The sequence below is a fragment of the Zingiber officinale genome, chromosome 3B (assembly GCF_018446385.1).
Source record: "Zingiber officinale cultivar Zhangliang chromosome 3B, Zo_v1.1, whole genome shotgun sequence".
Lineage (NCBI taxonomy): Eukaryota > Viridiplantae > Streptophyta > Magnoliopsida > Zingiberales > Zingiberaceae > Zingiber > Zingiber officinale.
Genome location: NC_055991.1, coordinates 15,505,235 through 15,519,004, shown reverse-complemented (window position 1 = coordinate 15,519,004; position 13,770 = coordinate 15,505,235).

Below are 13,770 nucleotides of genomic sequence, written 5' to 3'. Positions count from 1 at the left end.
CAAGGGTGCCTCCACCATTCATAATGATGAGCTTCGATCTTTGGAAATCAAGGATCAAAAATTTCTTGATGGTGGAGATAGAGCAATGGTTTGCTCTAATGGAATGCTTCAAAGCTCCAACAAGTTCAAAAGCCAAGATCCTCAAGAAGAGCAAATGGAGGCAAGAGCAAATTTAAAGGAGCGAGACAAATGATAAAGTGACCAAACTTTTGGTCAATTTGTTACCAAGCAATATATTGGCTCAAATTGGAGAATTTGAGGATTCCAAAGAGCTATGGAGCAAGTTGGCCAAGCTTCATGAAGAACCCTTCACTGTACCGATCTAAGAAAAATTCAAAGAGGGCAACTCGTTGGAGCGATACCAAGAGCAAGAGGACTCTGAAGTTGAGAGATGCTCAACTTCTAAAGAAGAAGAAGTCCAAGAAGCTTCATCTTCAAAGGAATACAATGAAAAGGGCAAAGAGGGAGCATACTTTTTGTTCCATATACAAGATGAAGATGAAGAAGCCTCCACCTCTAGGATTGAGGGGGAGCGACTTTCGGTGACGCCAAATCAAGAAGAAAGAGAAGCTTCTACATCCGGGTCAAAAGGAGAAGAAGATGTTAGGATCGATGGATTGCGGCTAGAGAGGAGGGTGTGAATAGCCGCCCCAAATTCTTCGCGTTTCTTTCTACAAATCAAGGTTAGCGCAGCGGAAATAAACAATAGAAACGACAACGGAGAATAGCAAACCTCAAACTCGTCGATGTAACGAGGTTCGGAGATAAACTCCTACTCCTCGGCGTGTCCGTTAGGTGGACGAAACCTATCAATCCGTCGGTGGATGAGACTCCGGAAAACCGGCTAATATGAACTCCTTCTGGGTGGAGAAACCTCGCCACAATAACTTTGCAACAACAATAAGGAGTACAACAGTAGAGAAAGCAAACAAGAACAATCGAAATGTAAAACCCTTTGCTTGCCTTCTCGTTGTCGACTGAAATCCTGATGAAGCAGCAACTTCTCGGATCCAAGCTCAACTAGAAAACCAGCAGGAAACTCACCCGAAGCTTCGGCAGTGAGAGCTCAGCAAAGCTCGTAGAAGGAACCAGGAAGAACTTGCAGAAGCAAGAAGAAGGCCCTGTAGAGTCGCTCGACTCTTTATATAGCTGAACCTGCAAACCTGTGAAGGCAGAAGAAGACACAGAAGACCGAGATCTAGCCGTTGTTACTCACAACGGCTAGTCCTGGACCGATCAGGCTCCCCCCTGAGACCCTGATCGGTCTTGGGGACCGATCAGCTAAGCTGGACCGATCGCTATGTCTCGATCGGTCCAGAAGACCTGATCGGTCCGGGACCGATCGAGCTTCCTCTGATCGGTCCAGGGACCGATCAGCATGCATGTCCCTTCCTTTTCTCCCGAACTTCTTGCCTTCTGATCGTTGTTTCCTGATCGGACTGCAGACCGATCAGATAACACTCAGTAGGCTACTGTTTGGTTACTGATCGGTCACCAGACCGATCCAGATACCCAGTGTATCACTGGATCGATTCACTGATCGATCCAGAACTTGGTTTTTGCCCAAACCAAGTCCCAAACCTTCCAAACCAACATCCGGTCAACCTTGACCTGTTGGTACATCATGCTTAGCATCCGGTTACTCCCTTGACCTGCTAAGACTCCCCAACAAGTGTCCGGTCAATCCCTTTGACCCACTTGGTCTTTCCAACACCAGATGTCCGATCACCCTTGATCCATCTGGATTTTTCCCTTGCCCGGCTTCACTCACCAGGACTTCCCAACTGCCTATCTTCACTCACTAGGACTTTCCCTTGCCTGGCTTCACTCACCAGGACTTCCCAACTGTCTGGCTTCACTCACCAGGACTTCCCAACTGCCTAGCTTCACTCACTAGGACTTTCCGACTGCCTGGCTTCACTCACCAGGACTTCCACCTAGCTTCACTCACTAGGATTTTCACCTGGCTTCACTCACTTGGAATCGCCTGGCTTCACTCACCAGACTTTTCCACCAAGTGTCCTCACGGGACTTTCCGAAGCTTCACTCACCAGACTTTTCAACTGTCTGCTTCACTCACCCACTTCCCAGCTTCACTCACCGGACTTTCACTTTCACCTAGCTTCACTCACTAGGATTTTCACTCGCCTAACATCCCAGTTAGGACTTCCCAGTTAAGTATCAACCTTGACCTACTTGACTCTTCTTCATTCAACCTGATCAGACCTTGATCAGTATCTCTCCGCATGGACAACTGCACCTGCATTGTCCATGTCTACATGTCTTTCTGTATTGTCAAACATCGAAACCATGACCAAGGTTTACGCTTGGTCAACTAGGTCAACCTTGACCTACTGGAAATTGCACCAACAATCTCCCCCTTTTTGATGTTTGACAATACCTTTAAGTTAGGCTAATCCAATAGCCTCAACTTTCTTCATGCCACTAGGTAATGAAACATAAGTTACAACCTTACATTCTCCTTCTAAGAAGACAACCTCCTTCTTAGATAATGAAGGCCTAACTTAAACCCTTCATTCTCCCCCTATTGGCACACATCAACAAACTCTCCCCCTGAAGAGTAAGTTATCGTTGTTCACAACTTCACTCGTCGTGATCAACAAACTCTCCCACTAACTCCAATGTTCTTCCTTGAACATTCTCTAGACATTCTCCATTCTCCCCCTTTTTGACACACATCAAAAAGAGTGAATCAAGGTCAAGAGTTTCTTCCTAATGAAAGTCCCATACCTTTCATTGAAACCCTTAATTTCCCCCTTGATATTAAAGTCAACAATCAACTAAGTGATAATCCCATATCACTCATCCTCAAACATAACTCCCCCTAAAAGTCAACTCCTCTTTGACTAATAGGTAAAACTCCCCATAAAGGTCAACTCCCCCTTGACCATTGCACCAACAATGTCTTGGAGAGTTTCAAGCCTTTAGAAATCCAAAACACCAACTCCCAGCTGAAATTTCAGACAACAGTCGAAAAATCAGCAGGTTGGCACGGTCACAGTGACCGATCCAGGCTCCCCTGGACCGATCAGAAACCCTTCTGATCGGTCCACAAACCTGATAAAGGTCTGATAAGTTCTGATTTCTCTCCACGAAATTCAGAAACCTCTAGAAAATTACAGAAAATTTCAAAAATTGTGAAATTTTGAGGATACATTCCTCATAACATATACTATCATGGAAAAATAGTTTTCTATGAAAATAACTTCCATTTTTCAATCTTGATACAAAGTTCAAAAGTCTTTGAAATAGCTCAAAGTTAACTTATCTTTGTATCAACTTGTTCAATGATGAATGCTATCACTAGAAAAGCTTCATCAAGGTTTTTCAAATCAATTTTGAAATCATTTTAAACCATTTAATTTAGGACCACAATCTTTGGGCTAAATGTACATGACTTGTACATAAGCTTTCCCTATGATCCCCAATTTTGAATTAGGCTCATCTAGGTACAAGAACTATGCACCTTGTTCCTAACTCATCATCCTAATATCTCACACACATCTAAGGTGTATCAAACACATCCAAGTCAATTTTGATGTGAGATATGGGTTTAGGTTATCTTAGGCTAAGGTCTCATGCATTTTCTAAACATCAATTTGATCTCCATATCAAATTGTGTTTTTAACCTTAAATCAATTTCATTGATTATAAATGCAAGAAATGATGACATGACATAAAATGATATCATACATAATAACATGTGCCAATGTCATGATGTCATGGCATAAAGTATGAAACTTAAATAAAGCATGACATATAAATAACCTAAGCATTATCATGACATTTCAAATGATCATAGATTAAATATGATGTCATGACATGACATATGGCAAATAACATGTAAAGGTATAGGAAATACCTAATTCTAGCCTTAGTTGCCATTTTTGATAATTTTGATCATTTTGCCATATGTTCTATATTCCTAAGAGTAATAGACCTAAAATCATATACCAAGGATGTTTAGATCACTATGTGCCAATTAAACTGACCTAAGAGAACTCCTCAAATGTAGTTGGCACATTCTAATCACCTTAGGAATAATTCTTAATTTCATTTTCAAGGCTTGATCACACCTTAAAAATTCCTAAAGTGCCACCTTTTGCCATGATTAGGTTAACTACCTATTCAAATAAGGTTGGCACACCCTAACTCATCTAGCGTGATGAAATCACGCTCCTAGGAACCCAATACCTATTTGAGCTCATTGGGTTCACTAAATATTCACTAGGGATGACTTCCCTAGCAACCCTCCTAATGACCCTCCTAGGCTTTGAAGCCTTGGTCGTTTGGGACTCATCAAGATCAACTCTAGGGGTGACTCCCCTTGTGACCTTGGTGATGGTTTTCCTAGTCCTAGGTTTTGTTCCATAATCGAATGGAACATCATGGTAAGTGGGCTTGACCACTTGGGACTTAGGTTTGTGACCCAAACCTTTCTTGTCCTTGGACTTGGGTTTTTGACCCCTAGACCCTAGAGTCAAATCCTCAAGAGCCTTTTCTAGAGAGTCAAGTCTTGACCTCAAGACTTGATTTTCTTTCTCTAATACCTCAAGCTTTAATTTATCCTTTTTCTTTGAGGTATTCCTAGGCATGTGTCTAGTTGATTTGGGATTTCTACCTAGGTTCTCCCTAACCTTAGATGAGTTAATCCTAGGATTGACATTTCTAGTGTTGTCCTTACCTAGGCTAACATGTTTAGCACCTAAGCACATATATTGGTTCCTAAAGTTAACATGCTTATCATTATTAACAATTGCAACAAAACTACTAGCATGTGTCTTATTACAAGAGTGAGACTTAAATGTTACCTTAGGGTTTGCCTTCGCTCCCCCTATTGACGTGCTCGGTCTCTTGTCCTTGTGAGTTTGCCTCCCCCTCGGACATTGACTCCTATAGTGTCCCCTTCGCTTGCATTGGAAGCACACCACGTGCTCCTTGTCCTTGCGTGTTGGGACTCCGGCTTCCTTGACCTTTGGCGCCGGTGGAGTCTTTCTAACCCTCTTTGGACATTTACTCTTGTAATGTCCAAATTCCCTACACTCAAAGCACATTATGTGTAATTTGCTAGAAACTAAATGGCTTGAGTTACCTAGAGTTGAGGATGGATGAACGCTCTCTCCTTCATCCCTTCCGGAGGTAGAAGCTTCTTCTTCTTGCTCCGAACTTGAAGAAGAACTCTCCTCCTCTTCTTCTTTAGATGTTGAGTGGCCCTCAACTTCTAAATCCATTCCTCCATGAAGTGAACTCCTTGGCTCACTTGACTCCTCTTCATGGCTTGAAGTGGAGTTCTCCTCATGGAACTTTGCCAAGTTGTTCCACAACTCCTTGGCATCGTTATATCCACCTATCCTACACAAAACATCATTAGGTAAAGAAAATTCAAAAATTTTCAATACCTCATCGTTGACTAGGGATCGGTGGACTTGTTCTTTGGTCCACTCCTTCTTCTCTAGGGTTTCTCCTTTCTTGTCCATCGGAGGCTTGAAACCTAATTGAACACAACTCCAATTTTCAAGGTTAGTCATAAGAAAGTACTTCATTCTTACCTTCCAAAACGCGAAGTCGTCGCGATCGTAGAAGGGTGGAATCGTGACATCTTCTCCAAATAAATCCATTCTCTAGCTCGTGCTCCCCCGGGTGTTGATCCAACGAAGAGCGACCTTGCTCTGATACCACTTGTTAGGATCGATGGATTGCGGCTAGAGAGGGGGGTGTGAATAGCCGCCCCAAATTCTTCGCGTTTCTTTCTACAAATCAAGGTTAGCGTAGCGAAAATAAACAATAGAAACGACAACGGAGAATAACAAACCTCAAACTCGTCGATGTAACGAGGTTCGGAGATAAACTCCTACTCCTCGGCGTGTCCGTAAGGTGGACGAAACCTATTAATCTGTCGGTGGATGAGACCCCGGAAAACCGGCTAATATGAACTCCTTCTGGGTGGAGAAACCTCGCCACAATAACTTTGCAACAGCAATAAGGAGTACAACAGTAGAGAAAGCAAACAAGAACAATCGAAATGTAAAACCCTTTGCTTACCTTCTCGTTGTCGACTGGAATCTTGATGAAGCAGCAACTTCTCGGATCCAAGCTCAGCTAGAAAACCAGCAGGAAGCTCACCCGAAGCTTCGGCAATGAGAGCTCAGCAAAGCTCGCAGAAGGAACCAGGAAGAACTTGCAGAAGCAAGAAGAAGGCCCTGTAGAGTCGCTCGACTCTTTATATAGCTGAACCTGCAAACCTATGAAGGCAGAAGAAGACACAGAAGACCGAGATCTAGCCGTTGTTACTCACAACGGCTAGTCCTGGACCGATCAGGCTCCAACCTGATCGGTCCACATCCCGATCGGTCTTGGGGACCGATCAGAGCTGGACCGATCAGCTATGTCCGATCGGTCCAGAAGACCGATCGGTCCCGGGACCGATCGAGCTTCCTCGATCGGTCCAGGACCGATCGGATGCATGTCCTTCCTTTCTCCCGAACTTCTTGCCTTCGATCGTTGTTTCCTGTTCAGACAATCAGTCGAAAATCAGCATTTTAATTCTTGATCGGTCACCAGACCGATCCAGATACCCAGTGTATCACTGGATCGATTCACTGATCGATCCAGAACTTGGTTTTTGCCCAAACCAAGTCCCAAACCTTCCAAACCAACATCCGGTCAACCTTGACCTGTTGGTACATCATGCTTAGCATCCGGTCACTCCCTTGACCTGCTAAGACTCCCCAATAAGTGTCCGGTCAATCCCTTTGACCCACTTGGTCTTTCCAACACCAGATGTCCGATCACCCTTGATCCATCTGGATTTTTCCCTTGCCCGGCTTCACTCACCAGGACTTCCCAACTGCCTATCTTCACTCACTAGGACTTTCCCTTGCCTGGCTTCACTCACCAGGACTTCCCAACTGCTTGGCTTCACTCACCAGGACTTCCCAACTGCCTAGCTTCACTCACTAGGACTTTCCGACTGCCTGGCTTCACTCACCAGGACTTCCACCTAGCTTCACTCACTAGGATTTTCACCTGGCTTCACTCACCAGGACTTTTCCAACTGTCTGGCTTCACTCACCAGGACTTTCCGAACTGCCTGGCTTCACTCACCAGGACTTTTCCAACTGCCTGGCTTCACTCACCAGGACTTTCCCACTACCTGGCTTCACTCACCAGGACTTTCACTTTCACCTAGCTTCACTCACTAGGATTTTCACTCTGCCTAACATCCCAGTTAGGACTTCCCAGTCAAGTATCCGGTCAACCTTGACCTACTTGACTCTTCTTCATTCAACCTGATCAGACCTTGATCAGTATCTCTCCGCATGGACAACTGCACCTGCATTGTCCATGTCTACATGTCTTTCTGTATTGTCAAACATCGAAACCATGACCAAGGTTTACGCTTGGTCAACTAGGTCAACCTTGACCTACTGGAAATTGCACCAACAGATGTATCCTCCAAAAATCAAGAGACATCAAATGGAGGATCAAGTGTCATCCCTACATGTGAAGGTATAAATATTTCATTTAAAAATAAAGATCATATTATATGTTTTGAATGTAGGGAACATGGGTACTACAAAAGCAAGTGCCCTAAATTGGCCAAGAAGAAGGGTCAAGTGGCACCAAAGGGCAAGGAGAAGCCCAAGGTGACCGCTCCTGGAATAAAGAAGAGCAAGGAGCACATTGTGTGCTTCTCTTGCAATCAAAAGGGACACTATCATAGTCAATGTCCCAAGGGGAAGAAAGCAGTCAAGACTCAAGGAGGAAGCACAACTCAAGGGGGAGCCTCCAAGGTAAAACGCAAGGTATCATTTGTTGAGTCTACCCCTTTAAATAATGGTAAAAAGCATGCTAGTTCTAATCTATATCATTTTAATGTAATTTACCATAAAAATAGGAAGCATGATAGCATTAAGGAAAAACATATAGCTTTTCATGCTAAAACTACCACACCTAAGTCTAGGAAGGTAGATAAAAATTTAGGCAAGAATTCTAAGAATTTTAGTTACAAGCCTAAAAATAAAATTGCTCAAGGATTAAATGAAAAACCAAAAACTAAGGACTTAATGAGAGAAAATCAAGTCTTGAGGTCAAGACTTGATAAATTAGAAAAGATCCTAAAAAGGATGGAAAATATCCTAAAAGGGAAAAATGAGTAAAATCTAGGTTTAGGACAACAAGGGTCATCCAAGGGTCATAGAGGTTTGGGATACAAACCTAAAACCAAAAAGTATGTGTCTTTTTACCATAGAGTTCCATATAGTTATAGAACTAACCCTAGGCCTAGTGGTCAAGTCAAAAATACAAGGAAAGTTATCCCTAGAAGTATTTTTGCAACAACAAACGTGACTAAGACTTCTAAGAAGTCTAAGAAAGTCACTAAGAATATCACAAGGGAAGAAATCTCTAGAGTTGATATAGAAAAAGTGACCAAGGCTTCTAAGAAGCCTAACAAGGTCACTAAGAAGGTATCTAGGGAAGTTATCCCTAGTGAGTACCTAGTGCATCCAAGGAGCTCCAATAGGTTTTGGGTTCCTAGGAGCATTTTCTCTACCCCTTAGATAGGATAGAGAGTGTCAACTCCAATTAGAAGGGTAGTTAACCCAATTTTGATGAAGTTGACACTCGGAGAGCATTTTCAAGGTTATTATTAACCTTTGAAAATGAAAAGGATTATCATTTACTTCCTAAATAGAGTAAAATATGTCATAATTTGAGTATTTGTATATAATTTTAATTGGCACAAGAAATCAAGCGCAAAGAAATGTCAAGTTGGGATTTTGACATTTTATTGGGAAGTTAAAGGCAAATCTAAGCCTTGTGTTATTTGGTTACTCTTGAAAGAGTAAAGTGTGTCAAAATTTGAGGAATATACTTAATTTAAATTGGCACAAAAATTTATAAAAGCAAAAGAAATGTCAAATTGGGTTTTGGCATCTTCTTGGGAAATCATGGGCAATCTAGGATTTAAGTTAAGTTAGCTAAGGTTTTAGGATACTTAGATAGATAATCTAGGTATTTTATTTATGCTAATTTGCCATGCTTTGTTTGCCCATCATATGTCATGACATCATATTTATTCTTGCATTCATGTTTTATTATGAAAAATACAAAAATACCATGTCATGTCATACATACATCATGTAATTATAGAAAATTTTCTTCTGAAAATTATTTATTTTTTATGTATGCCATAACACATCATGCATTATTTTAATTTCTTGCAAACTAAGAATAAATGACATTCATTAACAAGTAACATCCTTGGTGGATGTTCCTAACCTCAAAATGTCTAGATAGATATGCATGATCCCTAGATTAGGGCAAAACTAAAATTTACATCTCACTAAAGAACTATAAGCTGACTTGTATGTGTTTTTGCACACATTAGATGCAAGTGAGATGTTAGGATGATGAACAAAACTCAAGATATTGATTTAGTGCATTTTTATGAGTTTTAGGTTCATCAAAACACATAGTTATGTGTTTTCCAATCATTGGGAAAGCTAATATATAAGTCATGTGCATTGAGCCTAAAGAATATGGTTGGATATTGGTTTTGAAAAATATTTTAAATATTCTTTGGAAAACCTTGATGAAGACTATCTTTTGATAGTAATCATCATTGAATAGTTGAGCACAAACTTGGAAGAAAATACTAAACTTTTTACAAGTTTCCAAGTTTGTGTCAATCTATGAAAATAGAAAGTATTTTCATAGAAAATTATTTTTCCTTTATAGTATATGCCCTAAGGAATGTCTATATGAATTTTCATGATTTTTCAATTTTTGTAGAATTTTAGGGAAGTTTCTGAAATTCACTGAAATAAAATTTCAGTTTTTCAGAGCTCCAATCAATCACCCGATCGATTGGAGTGCCTCAATCGATTGGGTGATCGATTGAGAGGAGTTTTCCCGCGAGCAAAAGCTCGCTGGATCGATCCACCGATAGATCCACGCCTAGTGAATCGATCCAGTGATCGATTGAACATGGTTCAATCGATTGGGACCCAACTCCAATCGATTGGGATGCTGATTTTAGCTAGGAAAGCTTATTTTCAGCATTCTAAATCATTTTTAATCTATATAACCACTCCTTACCCCTCAAAACATATTTGCATACATTTAAGGGGAGTTTTCATGATGAAAACAATGATGGATTGGTTAAGGAAGACTAAGTAGAGGTTTAGGTTGAGGTTTGGTTTCTATATTGAATTTATGAACCTTAAAACTTCTAAATTTGAGTTTCCTATATGTTTAGGGATTCCAAGTCATTGTTAGTGCAATGACAGAAGTTACGTGCATGCTTTTAGGGGGAGTTACTATTTAAGGATATGAAAATCTATTTTTTCATACACCTTGGAAGGTGGTTAACCTTCTTTAGCAAAAATACTCAAGGTTGGACATTTGAATGTAATGAAGAGTGGATATCTTCATTATTCAAATGGTGTATGCTCACGGATGAGCATTTGATGACAATGAAGGGTATGAGACCTTCATTTAAATTGTGTATGAATATACCAAGTGGTATATGCTCAAGGATGAGCGTTAAGAATAATGAAGGGCATGAGACCTTCGTTATTGTATTGTGAACAATGAGTGAAGTTGTAAACAACGTTGGGTAACTCTTCAGGGGGAGAGTTTTTGATGTGTGCCAATAGGGGGAGAATGTTGAGTTTAAGTTAGGCCTTCATTACCTAAGAGGGAGTTTGCCCTTTAGAAAAGGAGGAGAATGAAGGGAATCCTCATTCATATATTAGCATGAAGGAGTTTGAGGCTATGAGATTAGCCTAACTTAAATGAGGTATTGTCAAACATCAAAAAGGGGAAGATTATTGGTGCAATATTTCCTAGGTCAAGGTTGACCTGGTTGACTGAGCTTGAATTGGTTTAAGCTCGAGTCTTGATGTTTGGGTTTCGATGTTTGACAATACATGTAGATAATACATGGAGATTGCAGGTGCAATTGTTCATGTGGGGGAGATTGTGAAGGAGAGTCAAGTAGGTCAAGGTTGACTGGATACTTGACTGGAAAAGTCCTGGTGAGTGAAGCCAGGCAGATGAGAAGTCCTAGTGAGTGAAGTTAGGCAAAAAGAAAGTCCAAGTGAGTGAAGCTAAGCAGAAGGAAAGTCCTGGTGAGTTAAGCCAGGCAGATGAGAAGCCCTAGTGAGTGAAGTTAGGCAGAAGGAAAGTCCTGGTGAGTGAAGTCAGGCAGATGAGAAGTCCTAGTGAGTAAAGCTAGGCAGAAGGGAAGTCCTGGTGAGTGAAGCCAGACATGGGAAATTTAGGTGGATTAAGGTTGATCGGACACCTGGTGGAGATAAGTCCAAGTGGTTCAAGGATGACCGGACACATGGCACGAGGAGAAAAGTCCAAGTGGATCAAAGGGATTGACCGGACACTTGGTGAGGGAGTCCTAGCAGGTCGAGGGTGACCGGATGCTAGGCATGATGTACCAACAGGTCATGGTTGACCGGATGTTGGTTTATGAGACTTTGGACTTGGTTTTGGGCAAAAACCATGAGCTGGATCGATCAGCCGATCGATTGGCTCATGCCCAATCGATCGACTAATCGATTGGGTGAGTCCCCACGACAAGCCTCCTCCCAATCGATCGGCTAATCGATTGAGAGAAGCTCGTGATCGCACAGAACAGCTCTGGATCGATCGGTCGATCGATCCAGAGCCTCCAATCGATCGGGTGATCGATTGGGAGCTGCGATTTCGCGCGATAAGCTCTGGATCGATCTTTCGATCGATCCAGGCAATTTCCAAGAGCACAGAGGTACTCTGGATCGATCGGTCGATCGATCCAAATCCTCCCCAATCGATTGGGAGCAATCCAATCGATTGGGATTCGACCGTTAGCGCAGATAAAGACGTTGGCAAGCGTTCTTCTCTCCACGGCTTTCTTCCACGCGACTATAGGTAATTTCTCCACAGCTTTCTTTTCCACTCTCACGCCAGTTCTTGAAGGATCTTGGAGGCACGTTCAAGTCAAGAGGCGAGAATACAACAACAAGAAGAAGCTAGGGTTAGGGTTTCTTGTGTAAATCTTGTAAGCTTTCCCTTGTATTTGCTTTTCTTTATTTCTTGTTATATTGAGAGTGTTGTAAGGCTTCTCTGCCTTCAGTAGTTACCGAGAAGGAGTGTTTTTATAGTGGAGGGTGCGTGAGTGTGTAGATCCTTGGATTAGTCATCTCTTCTTGAGGTGGATACCAAGTAAATCCCTAGAGTTAGCGTTGTGTGTTTGTTTCTTGTATTTCCGCTGCACATCAATTCAAAGAAGAGAGCAACGACGGGCACGAGATCACGCCGAGCTATTCCCCCCCCCCCCCCCCCTCTAGCTATATTTTCGGTCCTAACAGACCTATCAAAATATAAATAATTTCAAGATCTACAAGTTTGGTTCAGAGTACAACATAAGAAAACTAGGTTTAATTGGTAAAAAACCCATTTTGGCGGAGCCCTATAAACCTAACAGATCTGGACAATTTGGGAGAGGTATAACAGGGTCAATAAAACCCTTACTTGGCTCATCTTACACTAGGGGGCTCCACCCCCTTCCTTGGGAGAGGGTTTTACCTTTTGAAAAAAAATCTTAGAGCAACCATCTTCCATCAAGACGATATGTCTACCACCGGAGCAAGAATTTCATCTAAGAAGACCGACAACGCATTGATAAGCATTCTTACCTCTCTATTTCATGTATTGAGTTGTAGATTATTATTATTCTTTATCTCTTGGGTGTATTTCCTTCTCTATAGAGTAGATTCTCTGAATTCTAGGATGTAGGAAGTAACTATGATGTGATGTTGATGTGTAAACTATGTATTTGGTCATTTCTCTATTTTGATGAATTGTGTGTGTTGAATGTGAGATTAGATGTAGAGCATTAGTCACCATATAGAGGTGATGCTCTATACTGTATGACTGAGAGCCTTTAGTGATAGAGGGTATCCATTTAATCAGACTTTTAAAGTAATCATCTTGAAAAGTGGGTCAATTCTCAATAAGGGATCAACTAATTAGAGTTTAATGAGTTTTTTTTTCAATTTAATGTTAGGAAGTGACTTGTGTAATCTAGACTGTATGACTAGGGGCTCTCATATGACAAGGGTATCTCTTTAACCAGACTTTTTTGTATTACTTCTTTACGAGTCTGTACCGATAATTTAGTTAGAACCCCTATAAGTCCATAAATATGGAGGTGAACAATACATAGGACATCAACTAGCATTGTAGTGAAATCAAAATTCTAGAATCATCCTCTAATCCAACTTCTCTCTTCAATTGCTTACCTTCCCCTAACCTTCTATGCTCTGGGTCCTTTCTCAAATCTTTCTCTCTTGCTCTCTCAACTCTCTCTTTTTCTCTTATTCTCGTGACCATGCACAACTTCGATCGTCTAGATAACTTGCTTTGTAAACTCAACTAGTGTTTAATTAACAGTGTTTGTGGATTTAATATTTTATTACTTGACAACATAACTGCGCACTTGGATTAAATAATAAGTTTTTAGTATTGTTGTCAGAGACTATTTTCGATTAACATTAGTTGACTAGCAATTTAATTAGTTAATCTAGATTTCTTTCTTTCTTGCAATTCCTACTTCATCTCTCTTCTTTTCTCACATTTTCTATTCTGCAAGTGACAAACTTTCTTTGTAAGCTGAATGGATTCTCAAACTCAATGGTTCAACCAATTAAATGTTGTGGATCTTTCTGACTCTTATTGTGAGCTCTGTAG